Here is a 13,719-nt window from a genome sequence, read left to right as displayed (position 1 = left end):
TAGCTTTGAATAGTGGGGAGGGGGGGGGGCTTTCAAAGGAGGAAAGTCATCAGAGAAAGAGAGAGATAATGTAGTAATGCACTATATAAATGTTTAAATATCAAATTAGCTTGAATAAGAATTTACTTTGAAGTAAGAGAATCTGCTAGAGTGTAGATTAAACTGAGAGGAATACTAAGGCCCTCTCTGGGATGCTTTCATGGAAATGGGAGTCGGGAAAAGAAATATTAGTGTTGTATGAAAGAGGGTTTTTTGGGGGGGGGGGGGAAGTATAAGTGTCAAGAATGATTGCCAGTCCAGAAGATGTGGTTAAGAGAGTCACAATTTGTTTTACTTCTATCTATGATTGTACAGCTGTGTGAGATTTCCTTAAGTATACTTTTAAGGGGGTACGTTAGTGAATGAGACTCAAACACAGAAATGTTTCATAACGGTAGGAAAGACCACTGCTTGTATCTTGTAAACTTAAAAGTAGCTTTCTTATTGTAATGGGGAATTTGTCACTTTTTTTATTGTACTTTTTTTTTTCCCACCAGACAGAGTTAATTTTCTTCTTAGTAGCTGGTGCAGTGCTGTGCTTTGGATTTGGTGTGAGAACAATGTTGATAGGACACTGATGTCTTTAGTTGTTGCTAAGTAATGTTTATAATAACTCAAGGGCTTTTCAGTTCCTTGGGCCCTGCCAGCCAGAGGGCTGGAGGGGCACAGGAACTTGGGAGGGGGCACTGCCAGGACAGGTGACCCCAACTAGCCAAAAGCATATTCCATACCATATGATGTCATGCTGAGTATATAAACTGGGGGGAGTTAGCCAGGGCCTGCTGATTGCTGCTTGGAGACTGGATGGGCATCAGTCAGTGGGTACTGAGCAACTGTATTGTGCATCACTTGAGGTTTTTTTCCCTTTCCTTTTGATTTTATTCCTCTCCCCTTCTCCCTCCTTTTCATTACAATTGCTGTTATTTTTTTATTATTTCAATTATTAAGTTGTTGGTATCTCAACCCACGACTTTTACCTTTCTTCACGATTCTCCTCTCCATCCCTCTGGGGGGTGGGAGGGGGAGTGGGCAAGCAGTTGCATGGTATTTAGTTGCCAGCTGGAGTTAAGCCATGAGAAGTCGTCACAGGTTACCTGTTTTTAAGCATGCTATAAAGTTATGCACCTGCCAGAAATACAGGCATGAAGGGTTTTTATTAGATTTTTCTAAATAACACTTCTGATTAAAAGTGCTGATGTAGTTGATGCAGAGATATTTTTTTCACCTGTCAATTTCTAGCTGTTATCATCAATATTCAGTTATCTCTGACTTGTAATACAAGTGCTACATGTTGTTTTCTGAGCAGAAATTTGTCTTGCATAGTTCTTCCTGAAGTGACAGAACTACTCACCAAATTTCCACTTCTTGTGTGTCCATCTCAGATGGCATTTTGATTCCTTTTGAGAAAGTACAAACATACTGAAACAACCTGTTTTCATTCTAAACCTTACAGCAAGCAAAATGCAATAGGATGGCTAAAATTGACAGAATCTTTCATCTCCACTTCCATAATGCTTTAAGCTTCCCAGGCCAGCATTGCCTCTGCCCTCTAGCTGTGGGAGCTGTAGAGGTGACTGGTGCTTCTAGTGGAGCCCTGAGAGGATGGCCAGTCTGGCTCACTGTCAGCAAGCTCTGGCCATAGCCAGGGTGCCACCTCCAGCAAGAAACCGATACCTTATCAGTTCTATTCAGAGCTGCCTCTTTTCCTTTTTCCTCCCTTTCAGGTACAGAGAAAAACTGGGGAGATTCATACCCAGAAATTTTAGAAAAGATCAGAACAAAGGTGAGTGTGACTACTTTTGAGTTCTTTCTTTTTGCCTGTACCTTTCCTGCTGACATTCTTGCCAAGAATTTACCTGCAGGTTTTTCTTCTCCAGAAGGAGCTAACCCTTTGTGATAACATGCTGTGTTGCAGTGTTGTCACTGAATTTGGCAACTTCAGGTCTGAATCAAAAAAATCTAGAAATTAGAGAAAATTAATCAAGAAAATAAGTGTCAATGTTTTATTTTTCAGATCTCAAATATTCAACTAGTCTTTTGTTTTTGGAGCATGTCTTATGTAGTATCAAAGCTGTAGTGCTGATACTGCTCAGCTTGTACAAGTTTATTTCAACAGATTCAAAGCAAATAAAGTAGGTTTTTCATAACAAATAGCCTGTAGAGTTCTATGCCAAGGACCTTTTGGGCCCTAAACATCTGTGGTTTCAAGAAGCAAACAGACAGATTCATAAATTAATAATACGTTAAGATCTGTTAGTTGCAGAAACTGCACTGTTGGCTCAGTGAGTCCATGAGCTGCAAGCTGTTAGACACGGGGAGGGTATTTAGGGGATTTATCACTATATGCTTTCCCTGTTCCTTACTTTCACATGTATCAATCATCACCCAGTTTCAAAAATATGCTAGATTAGATGGACCTTTGATCCAACTCCTATGCTTACAGTCTTGATATTGCTGACTTCTGCATTGTGATATTTGCAATTTCTTTCTTTTTTTTTTTTCTTTTTTTTTTTTCTTTTTTTTTTTAAGAAAACAGTTTCTCAAGGTGTTTTTACTCTCTTTGGAGATTGCAATAGCATAAGATCACTGGATTAAGCTGTATTGATTATTATGGCAGTATGCTACTTAATCTGTGACAGAGGGAAGAATGGAGTTGCATGTCATGATGACATGCATCCAGCTATATAATGGATCCTGTGTGTATCTCCCTCTCTCTCGTCACATGATGCAGTGTTTATACATCTGGTCTTGTACCAGGAGAGGTAACATTTTTGCACATGATAAATAGCATTTCTAGTGCAAGAAGAAATAAAAAGGTGTCAGGTAGATGCAGGTTTTTGTGTATTGCCCAGCACAGGTGCTGTCCAGGTTTTGCAAGAAAACAAATATATTGCCACATAGTACTGATGACTGAAACTCTGGTGTTTCATCAAGATAGCATTTCTAAGTATTTAAAAAATATGTTTCAGAGAGACACAGTAATCTTAGCCTACACTGTTTGTTTTACAGTTCACATTTTGCTGCTTTATATTAGTAATGCCACTTGATCGCATTGTTAGCCTCAGCTCACTCAATACTCATGGTAGCTTGGTCTAAACTACAAATAGGAAGTTGATTCTCTTTCCTTGCCTCCAAGCAAGACTTGGAATTTTTTGTTTTTCTTCACTATTTAAAATTACTGCTTAATGCTAATAATGTTGCTGCTGTTCTACTCCACTCTTGTGAGACTCCCACCTGGAGTACTGCATTCAGCTCTGGGGCCCCCAACATAAGAAGGACATGGACCTGTTGGAGCAAGTCCAGAGGAGGGCCAAGAAGATGATCAGAGGGCTGGAGCACCTCTCCTATGAAGACAGGCTGAGAGAGTTGGGGTTGTTCAGCCTGGAGAAGAGAAGGCTCCAGGGAGACCTTATAGCGGCCTTCCAGTACCTAAAGGGGGTCTACAAGAAAGCTGGAGAGGGACATTCTACAGGGGCATATAGTGATAGGACAAAAGGTGATGGTTTTAAACTGAAAGATGGTAGATTTAGATTAGATATTGGGAAGAACTTCTTTACTGTGAGGGTGGTGAGGAACTGGAACAGGTTGCTCAGAGAAGCTGTGGATGCACTATCCCTGGAAGTGTTAAAGGCCAAGTTGGCTGGGGCTTTGAGCAACCTGGTCTAGTGGAAGGTGGCCCTGCCCATGGCAAGGGAGTTGGAACTAGATGATCTTTAAGGTCTCCTCCAACTCAAACCATTCTGTGGTTCTATGTTGTAATCTGGTAAAGGATTGGAAGTGGCTTGAGGTGAAGAGATGTAGCTATGGAGCCTCCAGCAAGGAAATAATTCTGTAGGTGGGGGCATTAATAATGTGACAAAACATAGTGGAAAAGCTACAAAGCCAACAGAGTTGTCTGGTCAAAGAATTCTGCTACGAACAACTCGTCATGGGGTTTGAGCCAAGAATGATAAGAGAATTTGAAATTTTGTCAAGTACAGACATACTAGCATGAAATTAGCTGTCTTTCTAAAAGAAATATAACAACTCAGGCAGAAGTCATAGGTTTACTACAGAAATCATTGCATACAGTGGATTATAATATTGCTGGAGGTGATTGGATGGTGATTGCCTTGTACTCTTGGAGTCCATCCATTTAATCACTTTACAAATAGTGAGAAGGTAAATATCTGTTGTGGTTTAACCCTGGCTGGCAACCCAGCACCACGCAGCCGCTTGCTCACTCCCCCTTGCCCAGAGGGATGGGGAGGAGAATCGAAAAAGAATGTAAAACTCGAGGGTTGAGATAAGAACAATTTAATAATTTAAACAGAATAAAGAGGTAAGAACAACAATAACAATAACAAAATGGAACGGTGGGGAAAAAAGGTAAAGTAAAAGCTGTGCACACAAGGAATTCATTCACCACTTCCCATGGGCAAGCAGGTGTTCAGCCATCCCCAGGAAAGCAGGGCTCCATCATGCGTAACAGTAACTTGGGAAGCCAAACACCATAATGCCAGATGTCCCCCCTTCCTCCTTCTTCCCCCAGTTTATATACTCAGCATGACGTCCTGTAGAGGGATTTTTAAAAGATTGAGGACATATGTTACCATTGTCCGGGTTGGACAACCCAGGCCTGTTAGTTGAAACTGCAGAGCAACTTGGGAACAAGCAGTGGGAGAAAGAAAACAAGCTATGCACAAACAAGAAGCCAGGTGCAGAGCAAGTCCTGGGAACTGCAGAATCAACACACTCTCATCGGCACACTCTGATAAGACACTTGCAGCATGCTCACCGATCAGCGACACGGACCCCCACGTGGCCAGAGACTTTTATCTAATCACCTGTGTGCAAAGTCGGGTGAGCGGTCGGTTTAAGTTATAAATATAACCTGTTTGTTTAATAAAGTGAGCACGGCATGTAGCCATATTGGTGTGATTGTCGTGACTTGGCCGACTGTCCAGTCGGGACCCTCTTCGTCTGGCGCCCGAACAGGGACCCGTTTATTCGCTTAAATGCGGTTTAGCTTAAATACTGTTCGTTTAAATGCAGAAGTCTCCATGCATCAGACCCAAAGGAAAGTTGTCCGATTTGGGAGCTGGAGGTCGGAGGCGGGCGGAACCTGGAAAGCGAAAAGCGGAGTCCAGAGTTCGGTGTAGAGCTGCGGATCGCACCTCCACCGGAGGTAAGACCGCGTCGAGTAAATCGCGGCAGGGCTCTCCGCTAAATTCCTCTCTGTGAGAGGGGGGGGGGGCACTAAGGAAGACCGCGATGAGTGCGGCGGGGCTTCTCCGCTGATACCCTTTCTGTGAGAGGGGGGAGCTCTGAGAAGACCGCGATGGAATTAGACGCGGCAATTAAGCTGTTAACTGGCATCCTCCTTGGGAGAGGGGAGGGCGTTAAAGAGACAGAAGTGGAGACATTAGTTCGCTGGGCACGAAAAAAGGATAACATTCCCGAGCCCACGTTATTGTTTAGTAGTACGGAACGTAGAGAAGTGGGAAATTGCCTCTGGGATACTACGATCGAGGGAGGTAGAGAAGGAAAAGAAGCTAAAGCGTTAGGAGCTACGTGGTGGTCTATAATTAACACCCTGGAAACTATGAAGGCGGAAAAGAAAGTAGCGGCAGCAGCTATAGAAGCGTTGGGGGGAGATGTGGTAGAAAAGCCGGTGGAGCAGAAGGGTGATTCACCTAAGCCTTCTCTCTTGGCTACGCTTTTCGGAGTTGGGCATACTCGTCCTATGAAGGATATGTCCGCCCCTGCGTGTTCAACAGTGCAGGAGCTTGTAGATAAAACAGCGGACAAACCGGAAGTTCCTCCTCGGGAGCCTGCTGTAACTGAGCCGAACCCGGAAGAGGCGATTGAGCCTCCCCAGGAGGGCGGGGCAGCGAGTCCTGCTGCACCAATCGGAGCTGTGGGTGGAGCAAGACCAAAACGGAGGGTGGCGACAGCTCGTAGGTCACATCAGGGCGGGCAAAAGCGCCGTCCGAAGTCGTATCCTCCTCTTCCTGAAACATCATCGCACGAATTTGAGGAGGAAGGCGGGGAGAAACTTTGTGATAACAATACAGAGAAATCCTTACAGGAGGTAATAGATAAATTAAGAAACCTTGAAAAGCGAGTTGAAATGAACCTGCCTACTACTTCAATCCCTGTAATTCCTCCAGTTAGCCCAACTGCCCCACCGATGCTGAACTCGAGAAAAGATCCAATTCTACAGCGTTGGTCTGGTGGTGTTTGTGATGCTATTTTGGAAGGTGACTGGCAGGTGACTAGCTCATTAGCTTGTCCAGTAGTGGTTAATAATCTTGATGCACATAACTGGGACATGATTTATGGAAGGTTAATGATCAGATTTTCGCGATGGGAGTGTTGCAACCTGCTCTTCCACCTTTTATGATGATCCCTTAGATTTGGCAAATTGTTGTGATAGACTTGAAACACTATTTCTTCACGATTCCCTTACATCCTGACAACACGCAAAGATTTGCATTCACTCTGCCATCAATAAACCATGCTGCTCCAGCCAAACGGTATGAATGGGTTGTCTTACCACAAGGAATGAAGAACTCTCCTACGATGTGTCAGACTTTTGTAGATTGGGCACTTGTTCCGGTACGACAACGTTGGCCTCACGTCCTGATCTATCATTATATGGATGATATTTTATTGGCCGCTGAACAAGGGATTTCAGATGATCAAATGAAATGGCTTGTTAACTACCTTCTACCATGTGGTTTGATTGTGGGCGCCTGAGGAGGTTCAATGTTCGGCCCCATGGAAATATCTAGGCTGGCTCATCTCGGATGCTCAGATCCAGCCACAGAAGGTGACCCTTACTACACAAATAACTAATCTGCATGATGCTCAAAGGCTTTTAGGAGACCTACAGTGGGTTTGTAATATAGTTGGCCTCACTAGTGATGATTTGCAACCGTTCTGATCCTAGTTGCATGGCACTGAAGCCAACAGTCCTCAAACTTGTTCACCACAACAGTGGGCTGCCCTAGAAGTTGTGTCCCGCAAGATTCAGACTGGCTGCACTGTGGTCGCTGAATGGTGAATCATCCGTTATCTTTTTTGGTTTGTAATGTTGCCACTTCACCTTTTGCCCTTATTTTACAATGGCAAAAGAAAAAGGGGGAGAATACTGTGATCGTTTTAGAGTGGTTGTTTTTGCCATTGCAACCCAGACATTGTATTTTAAGTCATCCTGAAGCAGTAGCGGCCTTGGTGAGAAAAGGAAGAGACAGGATTGTTGAAGTTGATGGGACTGAACCGGCAGATATCAGTATTCCAGTCCGTGGTGATGATTACGAATGGCTTCTGAGACATTCAACAGCCATACAGGGAGCCTTGATAGGTTATACAGGTGTTGTACACAACAACCGGCCAAAAGGACCTCTCTGGAAGATGTTAGAGCATTACCAGTGGATTGTGAGACCGCTATGCTCAAAAAGACCAGTTGACGGGCCAACGGTGTTTACAGATGCAGGACAAAAGATGAAGAAGGCTGCATGTGTTTGGCAATCCGATAATCAGTGGCAGAAACATGTGATCTCTGGTGAACCAGGGGACAACCTTCAAACCTTAGAACTGAAAGCAGTGTGTTGGGCATTGGGAAGCTGGAACGACACACCTGTAAACATAGTATCAGACTCATTGTATGTAATTGGTGTAGTACAACACTGTTGTTATACATCACCAAAGACTGCGAGGGAATTAAACAACTACAGTTCCTGGTTTGAATGTTTTGTATAAAAATATATCTTCAGGCGTATGGGAAGGACCTAATCCGGTGTTATCGATAGAGGTTATTTTTGTATCTCCACAGATAAAGGACCTATATAGGTCCCTAGCAAGTTTGTGTGATCTGTATGTCAAGATCAGAAGACGGAAGAGAAGACTCAGAGTGAGAAGACAGAATAAACTGTCTGTGTTCTAAGGATGTAGACCACGGGTATTATGCCAATGTATGCAATGTGGGGTAAAATGGTACTGTAAGCCAAAGTTTAAATGTAAATGGTGTGAAGGGTGTATGGACAGTAAATGGGGTACTGTGCGTCTGAATAGTAACCGGGCATGAAGCAAGAGGAAACATATGACTAGTGTAATACCATGCTGACTGGAGATAGTACACATCATCACAATCTGTGAAAGTACAGCTTGTGGTGTGGAACCTGAAAATTGTACCTGAAATTTGGTCTGGTTTAGAGCAGGATTGGGAAGAAACTAGAACTTGTTTAATTGGTATTCCCCTGCAAGAGAATGAAACAAATTTTGATGTTTTTTGGAATCTTAAAGCAGTGAATCTGACTTCCAATCAGAATGGTACATGTATGAGTCCAAATGGGCAATATGTTTGGCCTTCTGTGCGTAATGCAGCGTGGCAGAAGACGGTTATTGAGAATTTAAATCAGCCACATCATTTACCTTTACAGGAGTTAGACCTATTGGCTAGTGTTGTACCTATCGAATATGTCAATGTTACTACAACTGATATGGCAGACTGTACCCACATGTCATCACCACTTCAGCCTGTAGATGGCACTGGAGTAATTTGGTTTGGTGACCCGTGGCAAATATGGCTAACATGTCAAGGTGAACGGAGGTTTTATACAGGGTTTCAAAATCTAACCGGTTCACCTATTTGGGGTGAATTGAAAACTGGGGGTTTCCATGTAGATGTACCAGGGGGTTATCAGTTGCCGCTGGGAGTCTTTTTGATTTGTGGGGACAGAGCGTGGCCAGGGATTCCTTTGAATCCTGTCAGTGGACCATGTTATTTAGGGTGTTTGACTTTCTTTGCTCGACATATGAAAGACTTATTAAAAATGATTCAACAGTCTCACAGATCACAGAGGGCACTGCGCACCTTTGATGAAACATGTAATGACCGAGTCGATCTACATTCCGTAACAGAAAATGTCTTGGCCTCCATATTTATGCCGGTGGCAATGGCAGCATTAAATGCTAAGAATATATGAAGGTTAGCATGCTGGGGAGAGAAACAAATTAATCTTACATCGCAGATTTTAAGTTCGTTATTGCTTGATGTAGATAGCGTTAGGCATGCTTTGTTACAGAATAGAGCTGCAATAGATTTTTTGTTATTAGCACATGGACACGGTTGTGAGGATTTTGAAGGGATGTGTTGTGTGAACCTTTCCGATCATTCCATATCGATGCACAAGAATTTGTCACAACTGCAGGGAAACATGAAGCATATTCTTGCTGATGACAATCCCTTCGATGAATGGTTGAGAGGATTGGGGATAACAGGTTGGTTAAAGACGTTATTGATGGAAGGAATATGCTTTGTTATAATCATTGTTGTAATGTTTTTAAATTTTGGCTGTTTATTTTCTTGTTTGAAGAAAGGTTTAACTTCTATTGTGAACCAGACATGGGTTGTCCAAAAAGAAAAAGGGGGAATTGTAGAGGGATTTTTAAAAGACCGAGGACATATGTTACCATTATCCGGTTTGGACAACCCAGGCCTGTTAGTTGAAGCTGCAGAGCAACTTTAAATTGTCCTTGAGCCAAGCAGTGTGAGAAAGAAAACAAGCTATGCACAAACAAGAAGCCAGGTGCAGAGCAAGTCCTGGGAACTGAGAAATCAACACACTCTCATTCAGCACACTCTGATCAGGCGCCTGCAGTATGCTCACCAATCAGCGACACAGACACCCGCGTGACCAGAAACTTTTATCCAATCATCTATGTGTAGAGTCGCGTGAGCGATTGGCTTAAGTTATAAATATGACCTGTTTGTTTGATAAAGTGAGCTCGACATGTAGCCATATGGGTGTGATTGTCGTGACTTGGCCAACTCTCCACGGGGACCCTCTTCAACGTCCCATGGTATGGAATACCTCTTTGGCTAGCTTGGGTCACCTGTCCTGGCTGTGTCCCCTCCCAATTTCCAGTGCACCCCCAGCCCTCTCACTGGCAGGGCCCAAGGAACTGAAAAGTCCTTAATTTAGCATAAACATCACCCAGCAACAACTAAGAACATCAGTGTCCTATCAACATTGTTCTCACATCATAGCCAAAACACAGCACTGTACTAACTACTAAGAAGAAAGTTAACTCTATCCCAGCTGAAACTAGGACAGTATCTTAAACATAGGAGTTTTCTAATTTGGTTTTCCTAAACTTGCTGTTGTTTTGTGTATGCTGTTTCTTCCAGGACAACCTGATACATATTGGACCAGAAATGGAAATTCGGGTTGTCACTCTAGGATTAGATTGAGCTGGAAAAATAGCTATTTTGTTTAAGTTAAAGATGAATTCATGCAGCCAATTCCAACAATAGGTTAGTAGCAACAATGTAAATGTAAAGATTTTCTGAACACTTGATTTATCTGTAGAATTTGATTATTTTATGTTCATACAGAACAAGACTATAAAACTTTAATATTTTTTTTTAGGTTTTAATATTGAAACAGTAGAATACAATAATTTGAAGTTTACTATTTGGGATGTAGGAGGGAAGCACAAATTGAGGCCCTTGTGGAAATATTATAATCTCAATACACAAGGTGAGTCTAATAAAACTTTTAAACCATATTTTGTCTTTTAGCTTGCATTTCAGAACTGAAATATTATTAATATAAATAATTTATATCTTTAGAAAGTTGTTAATCTAATGCAAAGTACTGCTGCTAGATACATGAGCTAGAAATTTTAATCCGGTTGGTCATAGTGTCTGCTGCATGATAAAGGTGCATTCTCCATAAATCCATTAGACAGTTCATGGAGAATCTCTGTTAAGCTGGTTTTAGCTGACGACAGACAAGGTGCAGCATTCTAAAATCTGCATAGTGAGAAGTAGTACTTGCCAGGTATGAACTTTAAATAGCACTTGAAATGAAAACACTCAGCCTTTTAGGAGCCTTTAGTTGGCAACTTTATAAAATTCTACAAAGTTCTGTAACTTGTGACTTGGTATTGCAGTGTAATATCTAATCATAAACTAGATAAACTGCTCAATTCTGAAAACATTGTTATAAATTATTCTGACTTGGAAATTCATGCTCTCCTGTAAATCCTCCATAGTTGTTTTCCAAGTTAGAAAGGGGTTCCTCTTCATTAATTCATTAAGAATTATCTGAAATACTTAGGAATGACAATCAGTTTGTGCTCAATTTTGTGCGTTATTTCAGCCTTCATTGCAAACTTAAACATTTTAAATCACTCATCTTTTCAGGCTTTTAAAAATTGTATTTTGGGGTTTCTGTCGTCTTCTTAAAACTTGCTCTACAAACACCAGTAGCATAGAATTGTGTCTACCTTGAATTTTAAGTTGGAGAGAAAGCCTAAGCAGTTACCTTGTTGCATACCTGCAGTAAGTTTTATTTTGTTTTGGTGTTGGGGTGTTTTTCATTGCAAAAAGCATGAGTTTAAATTCTGTCCTCTAGTTCTGCCTCCCTGACTCTCCAGTCTTTCTGGCATCTTGGTTACTTTCTAGTGGAGAGTGAAATCTACTACTGCTGTGTTGGGTTCATGGGAATCTTCTCTGGATTGTGTAGTCTGTAGCTCAAGGAAGCTGTGCTGATTTGGCTGAACCTGTAGATTTTACAGCCAGTTAAGGGAAACTGGAACAATTGTGTAGGAGTTTATTGAGCATAAATGAATCAACAAAGGGTTTCAACTGAGATACTCAATCCATACATGGTAAACCTGGTTTCAGACATAATCAGTTAAAATATCACAGCCTTTATGTTAGACTATGGCAAAAACTTCAGACTTTTTTCCCTGTCTTAAGATGAATTCTAGATTTTTGTCAAAAGTGTAGAGGTATGTAAGGCATTTCTCAGTCTTCCTGGAGTTGAAATTGAAGTTGCACACTGCTGAGAAACTTCACATAGAAGGCTGCTAGGAAAAAAGAATTGTGTTAATTGAAAGCTAACTTTACAGAGTTCATATCTGAATGTGTGTAAAACTTTTTTTTTTTTCTTTCATAGTGGTGGTGTTCATTGTTGATAGCAGTCACAAAGACAGGGTCAGCAAAGCACAGTGAACTTGTAAAATATTTAACAGAGAAGTAATTGTGGGATGCCTTGTTCTTGATCTTTGCTAATGAACAGATACTTGTGATATTTTTTTTCCACTCTGTTACTCTTTTCCTTAGTTTGCGTATCAAATTGCAACTTTCTGAACCCTCTGCTGTGGGTAGGGGATGGTAATGTGGAAAGGATAAAATGTAGATGTTTTCCTTATGCTTAATGCTGGTAAAATAAGTGATGCTAGAGTGCTTAGTAGATTCTACAACCAGTTTTTGTTTTATGGTAAAAAGTAGTAAATTTGTAACTGTTTGATTTGGCTTTCACATTTGGAAAGCTTTTATATGATTTTTAGCCTCAGTCTAAGCCATCAGTTAAAAATAAAATGCTTCAAACATAAGACAGAAGAATAATTGAGTCTGTGTATCTAATTCTGTTACAGGATGTAGCACGTGTGCTTTCAGTGGAAAAAATTACAGAACTGCTGAGTCTCCACAAATTCTGCTGTGGCCATAGCTGGTATATTTAGGGTTGTAATGCCTGAAGTGCTACAAGACTTTATGAAGGATTGGACTGGCTTTCAAAGCAGTTAGTGGCTGCTGGTGTCCTGGATGTGGCTTAATTTCACAGCAGCTGCAATTTAAGGTTGTAGTTTACAGTTTTGTTTTGTTTGCACGATTTAGGATGTTGTAGCCAGTTCTGCTGTCTGAAGAGGGGACTTTATTTAACTGGGTGGTTAAAGAAAAATATAAACCTTTATCATAGATTGGATAATTGGTTCAGTAAACTTGTGCAGTTATAGTGCTTTTTAAATTTGATGCATTTACAAGTAACAGAATGGTCTAGTTACAAGGGTGCCTTGAAATTATTTTTGGTGCAATTAGGTGGTTACAATTTAAAAATTTTACCTGATAAAGCATGCATTGGAGTTAATATAATAACAAGGTTACAGTAGTTAATTGATGTCAAAAATGTTGAGTGCTTTAGGAACACTTTCCCAAGAAACTATTCCAAAATCCATCTCAAGTTATTAGAATAGCCAACTTTGGCTACTAGTCAGAAATAAACAATGCTACTGCTCAATATCTAAAAAATGCATTCATCTTAAGGTGTGATTGAAAATTACATACAAATACACTGCAAAAGGAAAAATGTTTCCCCCATTATTTATTAGCTTCCCTGTTTGTTACAGGAAGGGAGCATAACCAGGCAAAGAAAACTGAGAATGAGGAAGTGTTTCAGAGCTAGGGGGCTGTGGCATTGTTTAGCTAGTTGTTTTCTAGTTTTGGATTGGCTTTTTTGTGGGTGGGGGTGTTTTTTTGTTACTTGCAAACGTGCTAAATTATTTATGGACAGAATATAGTGATATTGAGGTGAAAGCGTTTTATGCATGCTTGAGGACATAATCTGCTTTTTGAGATTAAGTTTCTTCCTCAAGAAGTCGAAACTTAAAAAAAACCAAACCAAACCCACAACAAATAATAAAACTTCTTTAAGAAGGAGTATGGTTTAACATCAGTCCAGCTATGTACTTTTATATATGTCATGCTTCCAAATGAAGATAGTAGTCTTAAAGTATTAAATAACACAATGTAAAAGCAGTGTACACTAATTATAACTCTGTCCTGGTTTCAGCTGGGATAGTTAACTTTTTTCTTAGTAGTTAGTACAGTGCTGTGTTTTGGCT

General features: G+C 41.0%; 1 long non-coding RNA gene across 3 annotated transcripts; it reads left to right on the top strand.

Annotated features, from left to right (window-relative positions):
* The first annotated feature begins 4,697 nt into the window (after positions 1 to 4,697).
* On the top strand, positions 4,698 to 13,719 carry LOC129734534 (uncharacterized). Of its 3 annotated transcripts, none has more exons than XR_008730104.1 (3): positions 4,871 to 5,206; positions 7,859 to 10,568; positions 11,237 to 13,719. It is a non-coding gene; the product is annotated as an uncharacterized LOC129734534 (long non-coding RNA). The 3 variants fall into 3 exon arrangements; XR_008730103.1 differs by having other exon boundaries at positions 4,873 to 5,206; positions 7,859 to 10,342; positions 10,458 to 13,719; XR_008730102.1 differs by lacking the exon at positions 11,237 to 13,719 and having other exon boundaries at positions 4,698 to 5,206; positions 7,859 to 10,457.

This window comes from Falco cherrug, chromosome W (assembly GCF_023634085.1).
Source record: "Falco cherrug isolate bFalChe1 chromosome W, bFalChe1.pri, whole genome shotgun sequence".
Taxonomy (NCBI): domain Eukaryota; kingdom Metazoa; phylum Chordata; class Aves; order Falconiformes; family Falconidae; genus Falco; species Falco cherrug.
This window is presented reverse-complemented; position numbering and strand designations above follow the sequence as displayed.